The following is a 22,138-nucleotide window of genomic DNA, read 5'->3' as shown; positions in this document are numbered from 1 at the left end:
TAAAAGCAAACAATATGGCTCCAGAGCCTGGTCTTAAAAGATAATGACTTAGGGCCTTCTTACAAACAAAAAATTTCCAAATTCAATTATAAGGACAAGAAGTAAGACGTGCAGAAGAGGCAAGCTGATTATGGGAAAAGTGCAGATTTGGAGCAAGTGGCTGAAGTGGAGCTCTCTTAGCTGTTGTATGACATTGGACACATTCCTCAATTTTTCTAGGTCTCAAGCTATTTGTTGAAAGAACAATACCTACTTGAGGTGTTACTATAAGTATAAGAAGACATTGAAAATACCTACCACAGTGCCTGGCACAAATGAGATCCTAACAAGTGATGCTTGCAATTGTTGTTTTGTTATCAGTATGATGACGTATGAAATATTGTGGGGACACAAAAGAAATAAGGATCGATTCTGTCTGAGTGAGCAAGGAAGGTCATTGATGGAAGGCCCTCTGAGGCTTGCCTTGGGGGGTGGCATTTGAACTGCACCTTGAAGGATTAGCAGAAATGTTCTAGGCATATAAAGGGAAGAAAAGCATTCTAATCAGAGGGAATAACATGTGTATGACATGTTTGGGAAATATCAAGTTTTTTGTGTGGGGGTAATTTGTGGTCTGTGTGCATGTACAGGTGTATGTGTGTGCATGTATTGGGAGAGACAGGGAGGAGAAGACACTACAGATTTTGAAGACGCAAATCACAAAAGGCCTTGTAAGTCATTGAATTGGACCCTGAGGGCACAAAACACTAAAGGTCGTATGATAACTAACTCAGCAGTTACCTAGATCCTCCTAAAGTAATTTTTTGCTAGCATGTTGTCACATTAAAACTGTTCCACAACACAGGTATATGGTGTTCTATGATTAGGCAGACCTTTTTCCATTTTACCCTGGAGTTATGACGTGCTCCCCTCTATCTACCTACTACAGCTCATTGAACAAATCAACTAGGGTACAGAGGTGGATGATAAACACCAAATATTGCAAGAATGTTTCCTTTAATTACTTGTTGGAACTGCATCATCCACCTTTTGACTCAGACATAAAATGTCAAGACATCATTGTCCCCAAATTGAATAAGAACTCATTTTTTTTGGTTGTTGCTAAAATTAGTTCTTCCTGAGTAGGGTGAGCTGACTGTGTGTATAGGACCAGACTCTTGCTTCTGTAACTGTTGCACACACTTGACCTCATTCAATGTCTGTATTTCCCAGGATTAAGACAAAACAAAATAAAAATCATACCAAAAAATAAATACATGAGTGAGATACTACCTTTTTGAACCAACTGTTGAGTAAGGTAAGTATATAAGTTTTGCAAAGAACGAAGGAGTGAAAAATATGAAAAATAAAATGCTATTGTTTTCTTTGAGTTTTTGTTAGAGGGATAACACAACAACACTGGTTTGGTAGCCACACCTAAAAACCGGAGAGAAAAACATCACCTGCTCTCATTGCCAGGGTGACACTGCCCAAACTGCTTTTGGACAACTATTTATCCGACTTTTCAGCAGTTATGGGTATTATAACAGATTCTTATTTCATTATCTTCCTTTTGTCACATGGCCCCTGGGATAGATCAAATGATTACAGAGTAAATATCTGTATAACGTGATACTTGCTTGTTTACCATTCTGTCACAAACATCATCATAGTTCTTGTTTTCATGAAATACTAGATATTCTGGAGTAGTCAAAGGAATACCTAGCACTTTGTTTTTGTTTTCTGTTTTGCTTGGGTTTTGTTTTATGCCTAGCACTTTGAATGAGTGGAGTCTTACTGTCCTATTCCTTAGTGAAAAAAAGTTATTACACACTATCCCCTGTACTTAATTTTCTTAGGTTTGCAGACTATAAATTAATTGTTTTAATCTTTTCTTAGAAGTTCATCAGGCTAACTCCTTAATTATTTTTATTGCCCATCTCATTTCAGATGTATTTAATTCTGTTTTCTTATATTTGGGTGTTATGATAAACACCAGATTGTTTTCAATATTTAAATATTGGTCTCATCAGAAATATAGAGGGAAACTGTTTTTCTCCCATTGTAAACATTTAACATAGCTAGTCCTCACATGTTAATTAGCTTTTACTTCCATTACATTATTACCAAAGTCAAATATTTTATAGAGAAATGTTAAATTCTTTTAATATGTTATCCATGCCTTACACTTCCTTTTATAGAATGACTTTCTTAAAAAAAATATGCTTTTAATTCATATGATTTTTTAAGTAAAATGTCATTTTTGCCCACATATTTTCTTTCAAAATCATTTATCCATGTTGTTGTTATGCATGCTAACGGCACCCTTCAATTTAAGTATCATCTGCAAATTTCATTAACATATTGTGTACTCCCATTTCCAGGTGATTAATGTAGATATTAAACATGACTATATCTGACATCAATCCCTTCATGACTTGGTTGGATATTTCTTCAAAATAAAATAGCATTATTCATCATTACCCCTTCTATCAATTTTCTTTTCTGGTGGCACCAGAATATTCAACCCAATTTAATTTTAAGATTCTACCTCAGATTACTAAAATCAAATATGTCTGCCTGCTACATCCCTCACATTCATTAATAATTCTGTAAAAACTGTAGACACCCTCATTGGCCTGTAAAATTAATTTACAAATCCAAGTTATGCTTGAAACATGAAACCATCATCTTGGAGGGATTTAAAGGCCTATGAAATCCTTCTAGAGCTTTATAACACTGCTGGACTTCTAAAAGTCACTCTGAGAAGTGCCATTTATATTTCATTTTCTAATATTAATTCCTAGGCAACTAAGTCGTACTTGTGGTTTTTCTGTGTGTGATATGAATATGAAGATACCTCAGTCGAATCCAGTTGGCTTTCCATTCCATTCTAATTTTACATGTCTTCTAATTTGAATGATTGAGGGGAAATTTTTTTTTTTTCTGGTTGAGGGAGAGGAAAAAAGGGAAATGTGTATTAGTTACTCCAAGTATTTTTTTTCCATAACAGAATTGATATTCAGATAGTAATCTCTAGTATAGCCTTTGTTTTGTTTTTTCAGCTTTGTTTGTTTTTTCGGCCACCATTTTTATTAGGTGCACAAAGAATGGCAATTGATCTTTTTCTTTCCATCTCCCCTGTAGGCCAGAAATTAAAATCATCCAATCATAGGCCACATGAAAATAATAATTTAAATTAAAATGTCTCATCTATAGCTGCCAAGGAGTTCCAAATACACAAATTGAGTCACTTGATTATGAAGTAATTCTAATAATAACAAAATATATTTTACTTAACTAAATACTCTCACTTCCTCAGAAGACTTTACCAGGATACATGAAGAAGTCTGGCACTGTAGTCATTTTCTTCCTCCTCAGGCTGATTACACTAACCAATCATGCTAATTCCTCCCCTTTGTAGAGATGTGGAGGACTAAGGCAATGTGAACTAGTGAGAGAGCAGGAGAGACTTCTGCAGGTTTTGGGAAAGGAGTCCCTATCAGGAATTTGGGACCTTCTCTCTTTATTTTTGACCTCTCCTCACCACCCCCTGACACTCCCCCTGCCCTAAGCCACTTGAATAGGCAGAAAGCCCAGATTACCACTGGGGGGTCAAACTTGTCAAGAGAGAGAAACCACCTGAGAATGAAATCTGAGTGTAGGCAACCAAGTAGACAGAAAGAACCTGGTCCTTTTGACCTCACTGAACCAGTGAAAAACCCAGGACCTTCCTGGAACCACAGCATAACTAGCTGTCTAGACTTGCTCATTCGCAAATACACAAATGCCCTTTCTGTCTTATCCAAAGAGGATTTCTATTACACAGAGTCAATGTGTGAGAATGTGTATGGATTTGGTAAATATGTAGATCCTTGTTTATCATGGACATCAAAATTACACTTTTCAATCTTAATGTATATTCTATGTCATAAGCAGCTATTAAAGGGGGGTTTGGTAACTAGCCCAATATCAGATAGCTAGTGAGTAGAGTTAGCATTCATACCCAGGAGGTCTGGCCCCAGAGCCCATGCTCAAAACCACCACACTGCCTCCCAGCAGAATGAGAGAAGACATTTTAGGGAATTTTAACAACTGTGCTTAAGATGGAGGAGACCCAAAAGCATACAGTGTCTGAATAAAATAAAAAGAAAGGAAAGAATTTCACAAAGAATGGAGTGGAGCAAAATATCACATATTTAATTTTTGAGGTAACTAAAACTGTGGTGGTTGTGTTTGGTATCATAATAATAATTATTATTATTATTTTACTTACATCATAACTCCAATGTGGAATCTTTTTCATCTCTAAATCTTCTCATGTATTCTCCAAAAATTTTATGTTCTCTTGGAACCATTCTGTATCTCTCAGTATCTACATCTTTGTCAGTACAGTAATAATATACGTGTTAGGAGGCATCCATTGGTATATCCTCAACTAGAATCCAAGTTTTCCTTAACAAAATGTTCTAGTCAAACTTTTCTTTCATACAGTGTGTTGGCCCTTATCAATAAAGTTTCTTAGTCAAAGCATTTATTTGCTATTATACATACAACCAGAGTTATATTATGCAATCGCATCACTCTGGCATCTAAACAATAAGGCAGGTGGTTAGCAGGCATATACCAAGATAACCATATACCAAGAATCCCACAGGAAGAAAAATAAGAAAATTGCCCTGAAACGTAGAATGAATAATGAAAATAATCAAGCAGCGTCTAAAGTAGTCTAGCTGATCTGGGTTGCAATTCTATTCTGCTACTTCTCAGTTACATGACCTTGGAAATTTCCTTAACCCACCAGGGATTCAGGTTTCTCTTCAGTAAAATGAGAAGAATAATACTAACTTTGCAATATTGTTGCTATAGTTAGCCACACAGGGCCTGACGCATAGTAGGCATTCAGTAGACGGTAACTATTACTATTGTACATATTTTTGTATCTTGCTCTGACATATCTCTTAAGGTTAGAGAAAGTATCCTTGTGTCCTATGAAAGGCAGTTTAAATTAAGAAACCTGGGCAGTCCCGCCCAGGTTTAGCGCCGCCTTCAGCCCAGGGCGTGATCCTGGAGACTCGGGATCGAGTCCCCCGTCAGGCTCCCTGCATGAAGCCTGCTTCTCTCTCTGCCTATGACTCTGCCCTCCCCGCCCCCACCAATAAATAAATAACATCTTAAAAAAAAAAAAAAAAAAGGAAGCCAAATAAAGTTCTTCCTCAATACTAATGCATTGAAATAAGAAGAGAAAAAGTGGGAAAGTTGCTACTCCTCTGAACGACATTAAAAGGGGTACCTTCACTCTCGAACAGACATGACAAGCTGAAATCTTGACAGAAACTGGGGAGACGATAGAAATGCTGAAAGCAGATGAGCATCCAGGTTCTGGGCTGGTTTGCCTTCTGATACCTAGATCTTTTTCCTGCTCTGTTCTCTATCATAGAAGGTTTCACCCCAGGAGGATGCATCCCCCAGGCTCCTGAGTAAGCTGGGTCAGCAGGGTGAAGTCAACGGTAGAAGACTGCTGAGCAAGATAATGAGAGAAGTCAAGTTTTTCCTGCCTTCCTTTCTCTGCCTCCATTAGCTTCTCCAGCCACTTCATCTCCTGTGGGTTCCACTGCCCTTCACTGGGCCATGGCCCCTAGGCTCCTACAACACTGGCCAAGTGGTAGTGCTATGTTAACCTCTTGTTTATTTCATAATCCCTTGTGATTCTCTCTTCTCCCCCATGGCCTGCATCATTAGTTCCCTATGTTATAGTGCTGGTTTCTGTATTCCTGTTTAGACTCTATCTCATGGAATCCGTAAGCTTAGATACAAGAATAACTGATGAGATTCCAGGAAATGGTCCGAACCTTCTGGTCACCTCTTCCCCTGTGGCCCATTGGTGCGTTGCAGGAACATGGGCACAGTGTAGTCAAATCCTATGAATTTTTAAAAGAGGCTGAACATTCAGATTTTTATGCAAAATATGCTATTTAGAGTACGTTGGCAGCTAATTCAGTATTTGTAAAGACTGCGGTCCCAATGAAACACCTCTGCAGGCCCCATATAACTTGAAGGTTGAAAATGTGTAACTTCCACTTGTTACTACGTATGTAAAGGCCTATTACTCCTTTCTCAGTGCCAAGTCTTTTTCCAGGTTTATGTACACCCTAAGAAATGCCACAGCCATTCTGAGAAAAGCGGTGATAAGGTAATGCTAGATGCTCTAACCAATCCCCAAACTGTAGAGGCTTAACACAATAAAAAATATCTTTCTCATTCGTGTAATGGTTTGGTGCAATTGTTTGCTTTTGGCAGAGGCTTTTCCCTACATGGCGGTCCGGGATTCAAGCTCTGTCATATCCTGGGGCCTTCAGGTTCTCTGCATCCAGCTGGCAGATGGCGAAGAGAGAGTAAGAAGCCATGCCCACTGTCTAACCATTCTGGAATACACATCTTTGGAGAGAAACGGTCATGTGGCCACCTCTAAATGAATGTCGCTGTGGCTGGGAGGCTGTTTCCCAGTCCCAATCAATACTACACTCTAGGAAGTATGCGTGACTTTGACCATACAGCCAGCTGACTATGTCACATCTACTCTGCTATCTCTAAGGCAATGTATAAAACTGTGAATGGGAGCTTCACATAGAGGAAACCCATGCTGATAAATACTTTGACTATCAAAACAGAAGGAAAAAGGATAATCATGATTTCTTCAATAGTTAGCTATAGTAAATAGAAAGGGTCAGGAAAAGAGCTAAATAGACACGTAAGTCTCATTATAGCACAGTTTAATGAATATTACCGTTACTATTAGACCAATGTTAAATCTGAGGCCTGGAAATACTTTAAATGACGTGTCCAGAGAATCACAACCAATATTCCCTCCAAAGCTGTTTTTAGATGGGGTTTATTCTATTGAAATAAAGTTGCTTTTAGGTGGGGTTTATCCTATTGCAATGAAGTAACTTTTATTGCCTCCCCTGGAGACAAAGCAGAATAGGAACAGTATCTTGGGGAGAAGCAAAAGACTACAGAGTTTCTTATCTTATATATTGAGTTCTTGGGTTGAGTTAACCCATAAAATAATTAGGTCATTTACTTAATGAACTGAAGTGAACTGCAACTGTCATAATTTTCTAGGGAAAATGTGGGGAGAGCTGTGACTTAGTGACTTGGTGCTATGGAACATGCTGATTTGTAATCTGGAATTAATCAACATTGAAAATGAAGCACTACCAAGCTGCTGAATTTATACATTGATTATTTCAAGAAACATTTTCAAGTGCCTACGCTATATTACTCACCATGGTTGATGCCAAGAATACAAGAAAGAATAGTAACTACTATTAATTGATATACCTACTCTGAGCCAAGTGCTTGTACTTACATTATCAAATGTTATCTTTACTATGATACTTTGATGGTAAGTGATACTACCCACAAGTTTTATTTCCTTTTTGTACTTTCCCACTTTTACATAGCTAGTTTCAAGAAGAGCTGACTTAAAGTCACAGCAGCCTGACTCTAAAATTTGTTTTCTTTCTGCTGTGATATCGCACTCTTACTGGCTCCTGGAAGAGGCACAGTGCATGTGATTGAATAAGTTACATTTTGGTGGGGTTGGGGAGCAAGCAAACAATTATAAAGCAGTGAAGAGTGAAGGAACTACTACGGAAATGGGTAACTTTAATGCTCCACTCATTGTGTTTATACAAATAGCTGATTCAATGGTTTACAGCTTTGCACATGAGTTTTCTTTCTCTCATACCCCAAGGCCACTTTTTATAATTTCTAGGTAGCGGATGCTCAGGAAAGGTATTTAACAAAGTAGCTGTGTACCAGAGTGAAGATGATGAGATCATCTTTGATACTTGCAGTTGATACAAATTTGAAGGAGATTTAAACCTTTAGAATTTAAGTATGTGGCAATAGTTAGCATATAAGATGTGGATTTATGTATGTGAATTTATATCTGTGAACACAAACCTCAGAACAATATGAAAACTGAACTTTAGTTTATAAGACTTAAAAATGAAAAATAATTTTTTTTTCATAGTGCATTTTATACTACCTCTGCTTTCTACTTTGATTCACTTTTTATGATGTTTGGTCTTTCTACTGGGAGAAATGGCAAAATTAGTTTAATAATAAGAATGAACACCCATAGACTGTATTCTTACTATGTGTAAAGCACTTTTTCAAGTGCTTGCATACATTGCCTCATTTAATATAGCAAAAGTCTGAGGAAGCTAATATTGTCATCCCCTATTTACAGAATTCAAAACTGAGGAAGAAAAAAAACAAAACAAAACTGAGGAAGAGGCTACATAATTTGCCTGAGGTCACACGGAGTCTGGGCTGCAGAGCTGTGGTTCACACGGAGGCACTTGGGTGCCAAGCTTTTCTGTTCTTAGCCCTGTCACCCACTGCCTCTCCACAGAGTGCCAGAAATGCATACTGTGTACAATGCACTTGTGGGGGCTATGCCACCTCTCCTGAGTGACTTATAACCTTATTGGAGAGCCACAACATACTTACATCTAAATTGCGATCAGTGTTAAATTCATTTTAAGGAAATACCATACCACAGACCCTGAATTACTATGTTGATTGAATAAGTAAGAAAAATCAGGGAAAGGGAAAGTGGACCAATTAATTTTTATTGCCAGTATATACAAAAGTAGAATATATTTAGATTTGTGTAAATTGCATAACAGTCCAGTAAAATACAATTAGCATCCTCATTCTATAGTTAGAGACTAAGTAGTATGTCCAAACTCATGTAGCTGGGAGATGAGTGAAGTAAGGCAGTTGTACTCCGAGTGTGTTCCATGGACAAACAGCAACTACATCACCTGGGAGTTTGTCAGAAGTGCAAATTTCCAGGCCTGACCTGGACCCATTGAATCAGATTTCTGGGACTGTGGCCCAGAAATTTGTGTTTCAATCAGCTTTCTAGGATTTCTTGTGCCCACTTAAGTTTGTGAAGCTCCTAGCTAAGATATGATGGTGTGAGATTGGTGTGATGTTGAACCTCATATTCTTGCGACTATACCATGCTGTGACCTGGGCTAGGTGAGAGGACTCATGAAGGAAAGAAAGAACAGAGCTGTTCTCTGAAGGCTTTGTGTAATACATGGGTGAGTACAAGCGACAGAAGAGGCAATCCAGGAGGGGCCACCTACTGGACGTGTCACTCATGATGCCATGGTCACCTTCTTCTAGGTACACTTGTTTCACCCAAAACTTATGTTTAAGCTCATATATTGGGCTAAAGGTGGGCATTTGGTACAGAGGTGGGTTGTCTGCAATCTTGTCATGATTCATAGAGAAGCCTTGCATGAAGTGCTCTGCAAGTGATTAATACTGGTAATTAACTAAGCCAATTATTTAGATTTGGACGATGGAATATGAAGGGGGACTCATCAGTGGATGGGAAGGATAATGGAACAGGCATATCAGGAAAGGCAGATATAATATAAGAAAAACAGAAAGACAAGTTTTTCCCTAGATCTTTTATCCAACTGTTTCATTTTTGCCAGTTTTTATTTCTGGGTATTCTTAAACTTCTTTCTAGATATACCAAGTAATATAATCTAAGGCTAACCATAATCTTTTATGTCACATTAGAAAAAGGAAAGGAGATTTGAAGGAGCAAGACATTTGGAGGGGACAGCTAGGGGACCCAATCTGAGGTCAGGGGTCATTCTGTCAAGAAGTATTAGGAGACAGGGCTGGTGAGAAAGAGTTGCAGGAAACCGAGAAAAGGATCCAGGCTAGGTCACTTCTGTACTTTCTGCCTGAATTCCACTGTTCTTATAATTCTAATCTCCTACTGTGCAGCAATAGCCCTAACCCATGAACATTAAAATCTTTTTTTAAAAATTTATTTATTTATTTGAGAGAGAGAGCATGTGAATGGGGGTGGGGGAAGGACAGAGGGTGAGGGAGAAACTTATCCTGCTGAGCGCAGAGCCTGGCTCAGGGGGCTCAATCTCATGACCCTGAGATCATGATCTGAGGCAAAACCAAGAGTTAGATGCTTAACTGACTGTGACACTCAGGCACCCCCAAAATTAACATCTTATATTGCCAATTTCTTCTGAGCAAATTACTTATGCATAATAGCAAAGGTGTTCCCTCCTCTGAAGAGGCTAACTTGCCCTGAGAAATTCAAGTACTTGCTGCTGTTGCTCTTCTGAGGTGCCAAGAAGTTGACTCCTTTGATGGCACACAGCAGCCCTGCCCTAGATCCAAGGCAACTTTGCACATCTATCTCTACTCTTTTCTTTGTCATATTCCCCTCACTCCAGCACAATGCACAAAAAGACAGAAACCATGTATGCTGAGATAACTAAACATGGTAAGAATGATATTTCTAATATCACCTTTCTATAAAGTTGTTTTGAGGATATAATGAGATTATGCACATAAAGACAATTTGTAGATTGTTAAGGACTAGATTTTAATGGTCATAGTATTGTTTTTAGGCATGGCTCCAGTAGGTTTTTAAATTTTTAAGATGTATTGGATTTGAATAGCTAGTAAGAGTTTTGACTTTATTTCCAGTATCCCTAAACATTTAGAGCAAGGTAATGACAGGTTAAAATCTGAGTTTTAGAAATAATCTAATCATGATGTAGGGACCAGAGAGAGACAATACCAGGATTGGAAGGTTAATTTAGGAGCTTATTATCCTGTACTCAGGTACTTATTATCCTGTACCTCTGGTCCTTGGCCTAAACACTGAGTAGTAGTCTTGGAAATGGAAAGGAAAGGATAGTTTGATCAGGGATTTAGGCTACTAAAGCCATTAGTTGCTAATGACTGGTTGGCAACACAGAAAAGGAGCCAGAGGTGACTAAGTGGTTTGGAATCTGCATCTGTGGGAAAACTGAATTAATTTGTTTTACTCTCCTGCCACTGTTAGTTTGCTTTGTGAATGGATAACCTTCTACCTGATCTTTAAAACACTCTTTTGTTGGAGTGCCTGGGTCAGTTAAGTATTGGACTCTTGCCAGTTAAGTACTAGCCTCTTGATTTCAACTCAGGTCATAATCTCAGGGTGGTGAGTTTGAGCCTGCATCAGGCTCTGTCCTGGGAATAGAAACTGCTTAAGATTCTCCCTCTCCCTCTGTCCCCCCAGTCCCTGCCCTTATCCCTCTCTAAAAGCAACAACAACATCCAACAACAACATTCTTTTGTCATTTTCTATGCATGCTTTTGGATCTTGGGGCACTTTCATCACAGCACACGTCTTCTTTTCAACAACCAGAATTCAAATCACTTTTCTATGATAAGATCCTGATTCAGTTCTGAGATACAGGATCTTATATTGTCCTTGAGGTCCGGTTGAAATCATGACCCCTCTATGTCAGACTGCCTGTGAAGAGTCTGGGAAAAGGAATCAAACTAGCTCAGCTCAGCTCCAAGCCTATGCTTTTCAGTTTTTCACTTCTATTCCCTTCCATTCTAGCCTGTTGAAATTGGCCCCCATGCAACATATCATGGATAGCTATAGAACTGCAACTGTAGTCCAGGCCCCTGAAATAAACTTAATCAAAGATTACAATGGGAAGAACAGAATTATTTATGTCTTATAACCACAGGTGTGTGTGTGTGTGAGAGAGAGGGCAAGCTAGAGAGCCAGAGAGCACATAGTATATTCAACATAAATATTTAGGCTTCTTTTTGCTCAGTTGGAAGCAAAAAGAATTTCTATAATTCTGAAGGGCAGCAATCCATCAGTTGATCTTAAAATGGCACTATATTTTCTATAAACATTGCCTCTTTTCTCAAGTTATTAGTTTACTTTCACTTTGCTTTAATCCTTTCTTTAGGAAAGGATGGTGTTAAAATGCCATCAAGTGAAATAAGGGGTTTTATGCTGAAGTCTTTACATCAGCGAATTTACATTTTGTAAGAACACCCTCAGGGGATTTCAACTTTTTCCTTTAAAAAGTCAAATGGATCCATTTCAGATGTGCACGTCCAGCTTCATGCTCTAATGCGGCCAGATTGCCATAGCTTCAATTTAAAGCACAGGTTTCTGGTGATAATACATTGACATTTTTCCAGCATTGGCTGAGAATGAGACTCTCCAAAGAACCTGACTTGAGTTACTAGAAATGAACAACTTAAATGTCTAACCCCCAAACAGATGGATTCTGTTAATGTTTTCATGTATTTGATGCTTTCTAAACATATACACATTTTCAAGTAATGTGACTAATTTTCTATTATGAAATCTTATTTTGTATTTCTCTAAGAAATATTTTAGTTGGGTGATTAAAGGAAAAATTGCCCCTAAAGGTCAAAAGCCAAAGCATGCTATCATAAATAATAATGTCAGTTCTCTAAAAATATAATTTCTTTGATTCTATATAATTGAAAATGTGTCAAAATTAAATGTGCTTGATTATTTAAAAAGATTTATAGATTTATTTTAGAGATAAAGAGGTGTGAGCTTGGGGAGGAGCTGAGAGAGAGGGAGAAAATCTCAAGCAGGCTTCTGTTGAACACAGAGCCCTATGCTGGGCTCCATCTCATGACCCTGCATTCATGACCTGAGCCAAATTCAAGAGTCAGGTGTTTAACTCACCAAGCCACCCAGGCACCCCTATAAGCTTCCCTTTTAGAACTGCTTTTACTGCATCCCATACATTTTGGTATGTTGTGTCTGAATTTTTGTTTGTTTCAAAATATTTTTAAATTTCATTTTTTAAATAATAAATTTATTTGTTATTGATGTTCAATTTGCCAACATACAGAATAACACCCAGTGCTCATCCCGTCAAGTGTCCCCCTCAGTGCCTGTCACCCATTCACCCCCACCCCCCGCCCTCCTCTCCTTCCACCACCCCTATAAATTTCCTTTTTGATATCTTCTTCACTCATGGATTGTTCAGTAGTATATTCTTTTAATTTCCATGTATTCATGAATTTTCTAGTTTTCTTCTTGTTACTGATTCTTAGTTTTGACTCTTTCATTCAGAAGATACTTGGTATGATTTTAATATTCTTAAAATTTATAAGGCTTGCTTTTGGACCTATCATTGATCTTTCCTGGATAATGTTCCAGGTGCACTTGAGAAGAATATTTATTCTGGTGATATTGGATATAATGTTCTGTAGATGTTTATTGGGTCCATTTGCTCTGAAGTATGTTTGAAGTCCAATGTTTGCTTATTGATTTTCTATCTAGATGATCAATGTATTCTCAAAAGTGGGATACTGGAGTTCTCTACTATATTTGTATTGTTATTTCTGTTTACAAATTTGTTAACATTTGTTTAATATATTTAGGTACTCAGATGTTGGGTGTATGTATATTTATGGTCATTATATCCTGTTGATGAACTGATCCTTTAGCATTATATAGTGGCCTTCTCTGTCTCATTACAGTTTTTGGTTTTAAGTCTATTTTTGTCTAAAATCAGTTTAACTACCCCTGTTTTCTTTTTGTTTTCACTTATATCCTTCACTTCGAATCTGTGCATCCTTAAAGTTCAGTGAATCTCTTTTAGACAGTATATAGTTGTACCTTTTTAAAAAATCCATCCAGCCACTCTATGCCTTTTGATTGGAGAATTTAATTCCTTTACATTTAGAGAAATTATTGATATTAATAATGATCAATTGATATTATTACTAATGCCATCATGTTGTTTTCTAGGTGTTTCATAGTTCCCTTATTTCTCCCTCTCTTGCTACCTTCCTGTATAAATTGGTGACTTTACATAGTGGCATGCTTTGACTCTATTTTCCTCATTTGTGTGTGTGTGTGTGCATCAGCTGTTAAGTTTCTGCTTTGTAGTTATTAGGCTTATATAAAACATCTCATAGATATAAATTCTATTTTATGCTAATGATAACTTTCTTACATACAAAAATGCTACTCTTTTACCAGCCTTTTTACAGTTTTGATGTCATAATTTCTTTATATTGTACATTCATTTAAAAATTATTATAGCTATATATTATTACATATTACAGTAATATAGTATTCTGATTTTGAGTGTATACTTATCTTTACCATGTGTTGCATATTTTCATATGTTTTTATGCTGCTAATTAGCACCCTTTTATTTGAGCTTGAAGAATCTTTTCAGCATTTTCTCATAAGGCATTTCTAGTGCTGATGAACTCCTTTAGCTTCTATTTGTTTGGGAAAGTATAACTCCTTTATTTCCTTCCTTCCTTTTTTTCCTTCCTTCCTTCCTTCCTTCCTTCCTTCCTTCCTTCCTTCCTTCCTCCCTCTCTCTCTCTTCTTTTCTGATTTTCTTTTTATCTCTACACCCAATGTGGGGCTCAAACTTACAACCCTGAGATCGAGTCACATGCTCTACTGACTGAGCCAGCCAGGTGCCCCTCCTCTTCACTTCTGAAGAACAATTTTGCTAGATACAGAGTTCTTTGTTGGCAGTTTGTTTTTTCCTCTTTCAACACTCTGAATATATCATTCCACTCTCTTCTGCCTCATAAAGTTGCTGCTGAAAAAACATGTATAGCCTTATAGGGATTCCCTTATAAGTGTTAACTTCTCTTATAAGTGTAACTTCTTTTATCTTGATACTTTTAAGATTCTTTCTTTCTTTCTTTCTTTCTTTTTTTTTTTTTTTTTTTGGCAGTTTTATTATAATATGTCTTGGTGAGGATCTCTTTAAGTTGATTTTGTTTGGTGACCTATGAGGTTTATAAACTTGAATATGCAAAATCTCTCCCCAGATTTGGGTAGTTCTCAGACATTATTTCTTCAAGTAAGTTTTCTTTTTTCTCCAATAATTCACAGATTGTTTCTTTTGGTGGTATCCCATAGGTCATGTAAGATTTCTTTACTCTTTTTCATCCTTCTTTTTGTTCTCCTCTGGCTAGGTAATGTCAAATGTTCTGTTTTCTAATTCACATTTATTCTGCCCATCTGATCCATTCTCTTTGTTGATGTTGTCTCTTGCATTTTCCATTTCATTCATTGTATTCTTTAGCTCTAGAATTTCTATTTGGTTCTTTTTCATGATTTTTATCTCTTTGTTGAGCTTCTTATTTTGTTTGGGTATTGTTTTCCTGATTTTGTGGAATAATCTTTCTGTGTTTTCTTGTAGCTCATTGAACATACATAAAACAACTATAGTCAATTATTTATCAGGTAAATTGCAGATCTCCTTATCTTTGTGATTGGTTCCTAGAAGACTGTTGTGATTCTTTGGTGGTGACATGTTGCCTTGATTTTTCATTTTCCTTGAAGTCTTGTATTGCTATCTTTGAAGTATCAGTCACCTCCTCCAGTCTTTATTAACTGAATTTGGGAGAAAAATACCTTCTATCAGCCCTGTTAGGGAGTCTTAGGCTTTCTCAGACTTTCTATGGATATGCCTGCTCCATATTTCTTCCTCCTTCTTGGAACAGAATTCTTAAGCATGTATGCCTTCTTTAGATCCCATAATGTACCCAGGCCACTTGCTGACAGCCTCCCTGTTGCTTTCCCAATGGCAGAGGAAAAGCTCAATTTTGTAGTCTCTCCCTGGCATGCAGATATTCTGTGTGTGCTCACTCGTTACCTGTCTAAGCTCATTCTTGTTGCCACAAGGAGTATGCACAGAGAGCCAGTCATAGGGTGGGAGTGTTTGTGGGTGAGGTATGCAGAATGCTGTGGATGCCCATTGTATAATTGGGGGAATCTGAGGGCAAGGCATTCCACCAGCTCATGAGTGATGTTATTGATGGAGTTTATGATGCAGTTAGTAGGATTTATGTTCCTTTAATGCTCTTCAAAAGTACTATCTCCCACCCAAATCTTAGTAGTCTGAATGGGATAAGAGAGAGTCTCTTTGGCAGCATCCCACACAGCTGGAGAAGCCTAGCATTCACTCACACACTCCTCCTCATGGAAGAAATCATGGGCTGAGAAGATTTCTCTTGGTCCTGAGCACCTTGGGGGAGGGGTCATATGTGTAAAGGCAAACAGTTCCTTATATACATCCAAATTTATAGTTTTTTGCTCCATCAGTGTCCTGGAACTTCTTTCATGGAATCTGAAAAGCTCTCTAATCTATAGGTGACTGTCTAAAATAGTGTTCTCCAAGGGCTTCCAGATATGGCCAAGAAGAGTTAGAACTAATTCACTGACCACTTTGGTGTCCTCAGCCAAGACCAATATCTATCTGCCTGTTACCCAGTGTAAGGGTATGAGAGACTACTTGATGCCGTGTATTATGCTGGATCCCATAGATATCACAAAGACATATCTGTTCATGGATGGATGCCAAACTATTGTTGTTGAAGAGGATATGATGAAGGATATCTTATTCATCCATGTAGGTAATATTACTCTCTTAATGCCTTACTTTAAAGTAATTATCAAATAATAGGATATCTATGTCTGCTTGGGATGCTATAACAAAATATGATAGACTATATAGCTTAAATAGCAGACTTTTATTTCTCCAGTTATGGAGGTTCAGAGGCCCAAGAGCAGGGTGCTGGTGGATTCAGTGACAGATAAGAGACATTTTCTTGATTTGCAGTAGGCTGTCTTCTTCCCTTCTCACATGTTGGAGACAGAGAGAGCTCTGGTCTCCTCCTCTTCTTATAATGGCACTACTTGCATCATGGTGTCCCACCCTCATGAACTTATCTAAACCTAGTTACATCCCAAAGGCTCAGCTCCAAATTACATCACTTTGCAGAACAGGGCTTCAACATATGAATTTTGCAGGCACACATTTAGTCCATACCATAGGAAAAAACATCAGCCTTCAACACATACTCACGATGCTTTCTGGAAGATAGTAGGGTTTCGGTTTGTTTTGTTTGTTTTCCCCAGAGGATTTTTTGGTCTACTTCATTCTTGACTTCTTCAGCACATGACACTGTTAACTAAGGTCATCTGAATATGGAAAAGGGCTTAGCAGGGTTAGGGTGAACAGAACAGGAGTCAGAAACTAAAATGGGTAGTTTCACTGGCATGTAGATGGCTGTACTAGCAGATATACTCTGTCATGCCCAAGCTATGCTTTTTCTCCTTTGTAAGTACTAATACCTCATGTATCAGTTACATAGTGACACATTAATGCTGTTCAACAAACCACTCCAAATTTCAATGGCTTAAAACAACAATAATCTGTTCTCATACATATGCAGGTCAGCTGGTGATATACTAATCTAGATTGAATCCAGCTAGGTGGCTCCACTTTAAGGCATAGGTCTGGTTGGGTTTGGTTTACTCAGTTCATTCTGGCTAACAGGGAAGCAGGGACACTCTTCTATGGAGATGGCAGACATACAAAGATGGCAAGTACAGAAATAATAATGCCACTTCTGGCCTAGGCTCAGCACTATCCTCCACATGTAATTAGATAATGCAAGATACACAGCTAATGTCAAAATCAAAACTAAGGAAAGAGCATTATATGTTCCAGATAAGGTCATAGAAGAATATGGATGTAAAAAAGGATGAAGAACTGGAGACAAATTTTTAATCTACCACAGTATATATTCTGGCCTCAATTACTCACTTGCAAACCCTCCCCCATGTGAAAACCAAACACCTTCTTCCCAGAACCTTTAAAAATCTTATGCCACATAATATTAGTCTCAAAGTCCAGATCTTGTAAGCAACATCAGTCCAGATGAGGTCCTTTTTGGTCTGGAAACTGAGTTAAAATGGTTAGTTATTTCCCCAAAACACAACACACACTGCTGGAACAGAGAAAGAGTAATAAGCCTCCCTTTTTGAAAAAGAGAAGAAAGAAGAATGAGATATGTAGACATTGATCTATAATAATTTTGAAATCCCATTGGGAAAATGTTTCCAGGAACTCTTCTTCTAGAGATAGGTATAGTCCTTGATAAAATCCCAATTCTCCTTCTAAGCAGTGGTTCCCCAGTCTAATACTCTCCTGGTCTGTTGCTCTACCCAGTTGAGTATCCTTTCCCCAATTATCTTTCTTGGCCATTTCTAAAAATAATTTTGTCTCAAATGCTCTTTAGGGAAGCTGAGAAGCTTTCTCAGACTCTTTCTTGCTTATAGACACATGGGAATCCAGAGATCTTCTTACATTTCCAGCAGGCCCAGTCCTCTTCATTCCTGGATTTCAGTACTTTTGTAAATCAAATTTCTCAAAAATATTGTGAATATTCTGTATTTTTTCCAGTATATTTCATGGGCCCAAAAAAGCAATCACAATTTTTTCTAATGCACACTTCTCTTTCTCTTCTTAATCTTGGAATCACTAGGCTTCTCTGGAACTATGCCTGTAAACTTTCATATTGTGACTATTTTCCCCAAAATTAATTAATTAATTAATTAATTAATTAATTATGTTAAAAAATTTTGCCCCTAAGGATCAAAAAACCAGAGTATTTTATCCAAAGTAAAATATTAACCTTCTAACATACATGACCTGATTCTTTTGTATAATTCAAAATGTGTATGTTAAAAATTAAGCTCACCAGGTTCATAGGAAATTGTTACTAATGTTAGTGGTTTATGTATCATAAGTAAACAGTTGAAAAAATCAGGCTTTTTTGCCGGGAAAGCCTTTCTTTAGGTGCTCTTTTTTTATAGCTGGAGGAGCTCTATTAGGCGCCTCCTTAATTCTCTCAGATATCTTAAATAAATGATGTGAAAGCCAAACTCTGATTTGCTCTATGCTTCAAGGCTGTATACTAATATTGATTTAATTTTCTCTCCCATCCTATATCTTAATCTGAGAACCTTTGACTGGTTGGAGAAGCTGAAGATGAGGAATAGTTTAATTTTCAAAGCCAGTAATCTCTGGATTTATAACATTCTGCTTACAAACTGGTAAATTCTTTTCTGATCTCATCTCTTTCTTGTAGAAATAGATTACAGTTGACTTTTGAACAACACAGATTTCAACTGCATGAAACAATACAGATTTCAACCCATTTTCAATGGGGTCCTCATAATGTAGATTTTTTAAAAATCAATACAGTATAGTACTGTTAATGTATTTTCTTTCCTTATGATTGTCTTAATATTTTCTTTTCTCTAGTTTACTTTATTGTAAGAATACAGCATATAATATACATATATACATATGTCTATATAAGACATACAAAATATGTGTCAATTGAATGTTTATTATATTGGTAAGGCTTCTGGTCAACAGCAGGTTATTTGTAGTTAAATTTGGGGGGAGTCAAAAGTTATACATGGATTTTCAACTGTGCAGGAGGTCAGCATACCTATCCCCTGCATTGTTTGAGGGCCAACTGCAGCTAAAAGAGACCAGCTCACATTTTTTATATTTTGCTTAGAAACTATCTCGCCCAAGTGAAGTACAGTTTTTAATTGTACTTTTAATTTCAAGAATTATGAGTGGTTCCAACAGAAAGGGCATTTACTTCTTTATTGCTAAATCCTTCAGACTAGAATGAAAATGCACCGTTATTCTATAGCTTCTAGCTTAACACTGATGAATAAGTATATGTTATTGTCAATGCACTCTGAAAGGTACCTTTCATTTGCTACTCATTTTCATGGCAGAAACTCTAATTTGGATGAACAGGAGATTAAGGGCTCATGATGAAAGATCACTTCCTATCTTCTCATTGTCACAATATTGGAACTGACACTAGATTCTCAAAATGTTCCTCTTGTTTACAGTCACTCAGATAGAAGCTCTAATGAGTCCTAGGCCACCCTTCATAAGTGCTCCCATATTTTGAAACAATGAAGAAATCTATATTCCTATTGCTCTTGAAACTTCCACCACCCTTGATCTGAGAGTCCCATTTACACCATTCATTGGATGGGCAATCTTTATGGTCTTTGTTGAATGGCCTATGGAACCAATTTTCTCATCCTCCCCATTAGTATTTGATCATTGTTATTCTGTCATCCTGTACCAACTCACAAAGAAATAATTGAAGGCATTCTAAATTTGGAGTATCATCTAATGATATATTTTTGTGGGCTTGTTTAGAGTGTGGTGATCTACACATCCATATTTTGGTTCATATGTTTATATTACCATAAGATGGTTGCAAAGGGGCTACTCAACTTGAAAATGTTGCTATAAATGAGCAAGTCTTTTCTAGTTCAACTCTGTCATCTTGGGTTTTATTACTTAATCTAAATTATCTAATTATTTGGGCTTAGAAGATAATTAAAATGAAAATGGAAAATAATTAGAATAAATTTAACCAAAGATGTGTAAATCTTCTGTACTGTACTGAAGAGCACAAAAATTTGCTAAGAGAAAGTCAAGAAGATGGAAACAAATAGAGAAATGTAAAAGATTTATAGACTAAAAGACTCAGTATTTTTAAGATATCACTTCTCCCTAGATGGATTAATAATATTTGCTTTCTCTGCAATTTGGAATGTCTTCTTACTTTGTAAATAACATTTCTGATTTTCTCTAAACTGATGTGTTGGTAGTTTTTCAAATGAGCCATCAACTATGTTCCAGAAACAGAAATAATATCAAATTAAGCCAACTCTGAGTTTGTTTTGTCATTCCTATCCCTGTAGGGTAGTAATAGTAACCTACCTCATGGAATTTCTGTGAATTAAGTTAAATGAGATAATGCAAGCTACTTAAGATAGTTCATGGCACATACTGAGAATTCAATAAATCTGTACTATTTAACGGGGAAAAAGGGCAACAGATGTAAATGGGAGATGGACACAAACAACACTTTTGTGCCTTACATAAAATTGGCTATGAAATTATTAGGCAAGATCAGTTTCAGGGAGTCAGATATAGAAAATTTATCTAAACAAATACAAAAAAAGACTAATTTGGAGAAAAGTGAGCCACTTACCTATAGCATAATGTTAGGATTCCATCCAGCAAGAAGAACCACTATGACTGATAAGAAATGAGGGCTCTATTTTAGAACTTACTGAACTGTGAGTGCTGGTAATAACATCTATGGAAATGTGCTGTCTCTGTGTCTGGTAGGATTGGCTGGAGCATGGGATGTAAGCAGGGCACACATATAAGAATAAAAAGGTGGGCATGAAGTGGATTGAAAGGAAAGGCAAATTGGAATCTGAAAGAATAAAGAGGAACCCACAAGACAAACTAGAAACTGCCCACAGCTATCTCTCATTGCATCTAAGCAAACAATGATCTATGCTTATGCAAATTCTGGTCATTATATCTATATTACCATAACAGGATGCAAAGGAGCTATCTAACTTGAAAATTTTGCCATGTGGTAACCTGCATATAAAGCTTGCACACTTGACTTCAAAGTTGTATATGTTCCTGACCTGGGTCTCAGAGAAGCTGAAGGAGAACATCCAGAAAAAGCCAAAGGAGCTGCAGACCCTGCTCCTGCTGGAAATAAACAAAATAAATCTGTAGATCAAAGTGAATGTATGTAAATCGTAGCCATTTGGGGTCCTGTGACGACCTTCCAAGCAAAGTAGCTGATGCTTCTCTTCCATTTTTCAAATTTTGCATAAATTTTCTTGTAGCCAATCTTAACCTGCAACCATACAAGGAAGAGAATTCTGGGAAATACATTTCAACTTAGCTAAATTGTCACATACAAAACCATCACAAGTGGATAGAGAACCATAGACTTCTTTTCAATAAGACCATTTTTCAACCTCTGTGGTAAATTATCCTGTCTTGTTTTAATCATTGAATATTAAATCTTGTGACAAAGATTTAAGAATAAATGCTTTGCATGAGTGTGAGATATTAAGAACTATCATATATTGACAAATATAAGAGAAGTTAGCTTTCATTTTATTGTGGATCAGATTTATTCTCAACACATCTCACATTACCATAATCCTTACAACTGCATTGTAGATTTTTCTCAATTTACTATGTGTTTCACTTAAAAACCAGGCTCAGAGGTGAAATAAGTTCCAAAGAACCCAGAATACAGGCTGAAACTTAAATCTGAACATGGGTCTTTGATATCAAGATTGTGCATTTTCTACTGGATTACAGTGAGAAGGAAGACACTGTAGTAAAAAATGTTAAGAAAAAATATCAAGAATTTTCTACAAGTTGAACAAGTTAGTGGCAGGTATGTAGAAGCAGTGATAATTAGATAGCTTTAAAATAACTCATTTTGAAAAGGTATTCCACCCAGAGAAGAGAAAGTTGATAGAGTGGTCTTCACATATATGAAAAAGCCTTACTTTGATTGATTGCATGGTTGTCAAAAAGCTGATGACTCT

The sequence above is a fragment of the Canis lupus genome, chromosome 32 (genome assembly GCF_011100685.1).
Source record: "Canis lupus familiaris isolate Mischka breed German Shepherd chromosome 32, alternate assembly UU_Cfam_GSD_1.0, whole genome shotgun sequence".
Lineage (NCBI taxonomy): Eukaryota > Metazoa > Chordata > Mammalia > Carnivora > Canidae > Canis > Canis lupus.
The sequence above is the reverse complement of the archived record's forward strand: the minus strand, read 5'-3'. Positions refer to the sequence as shown.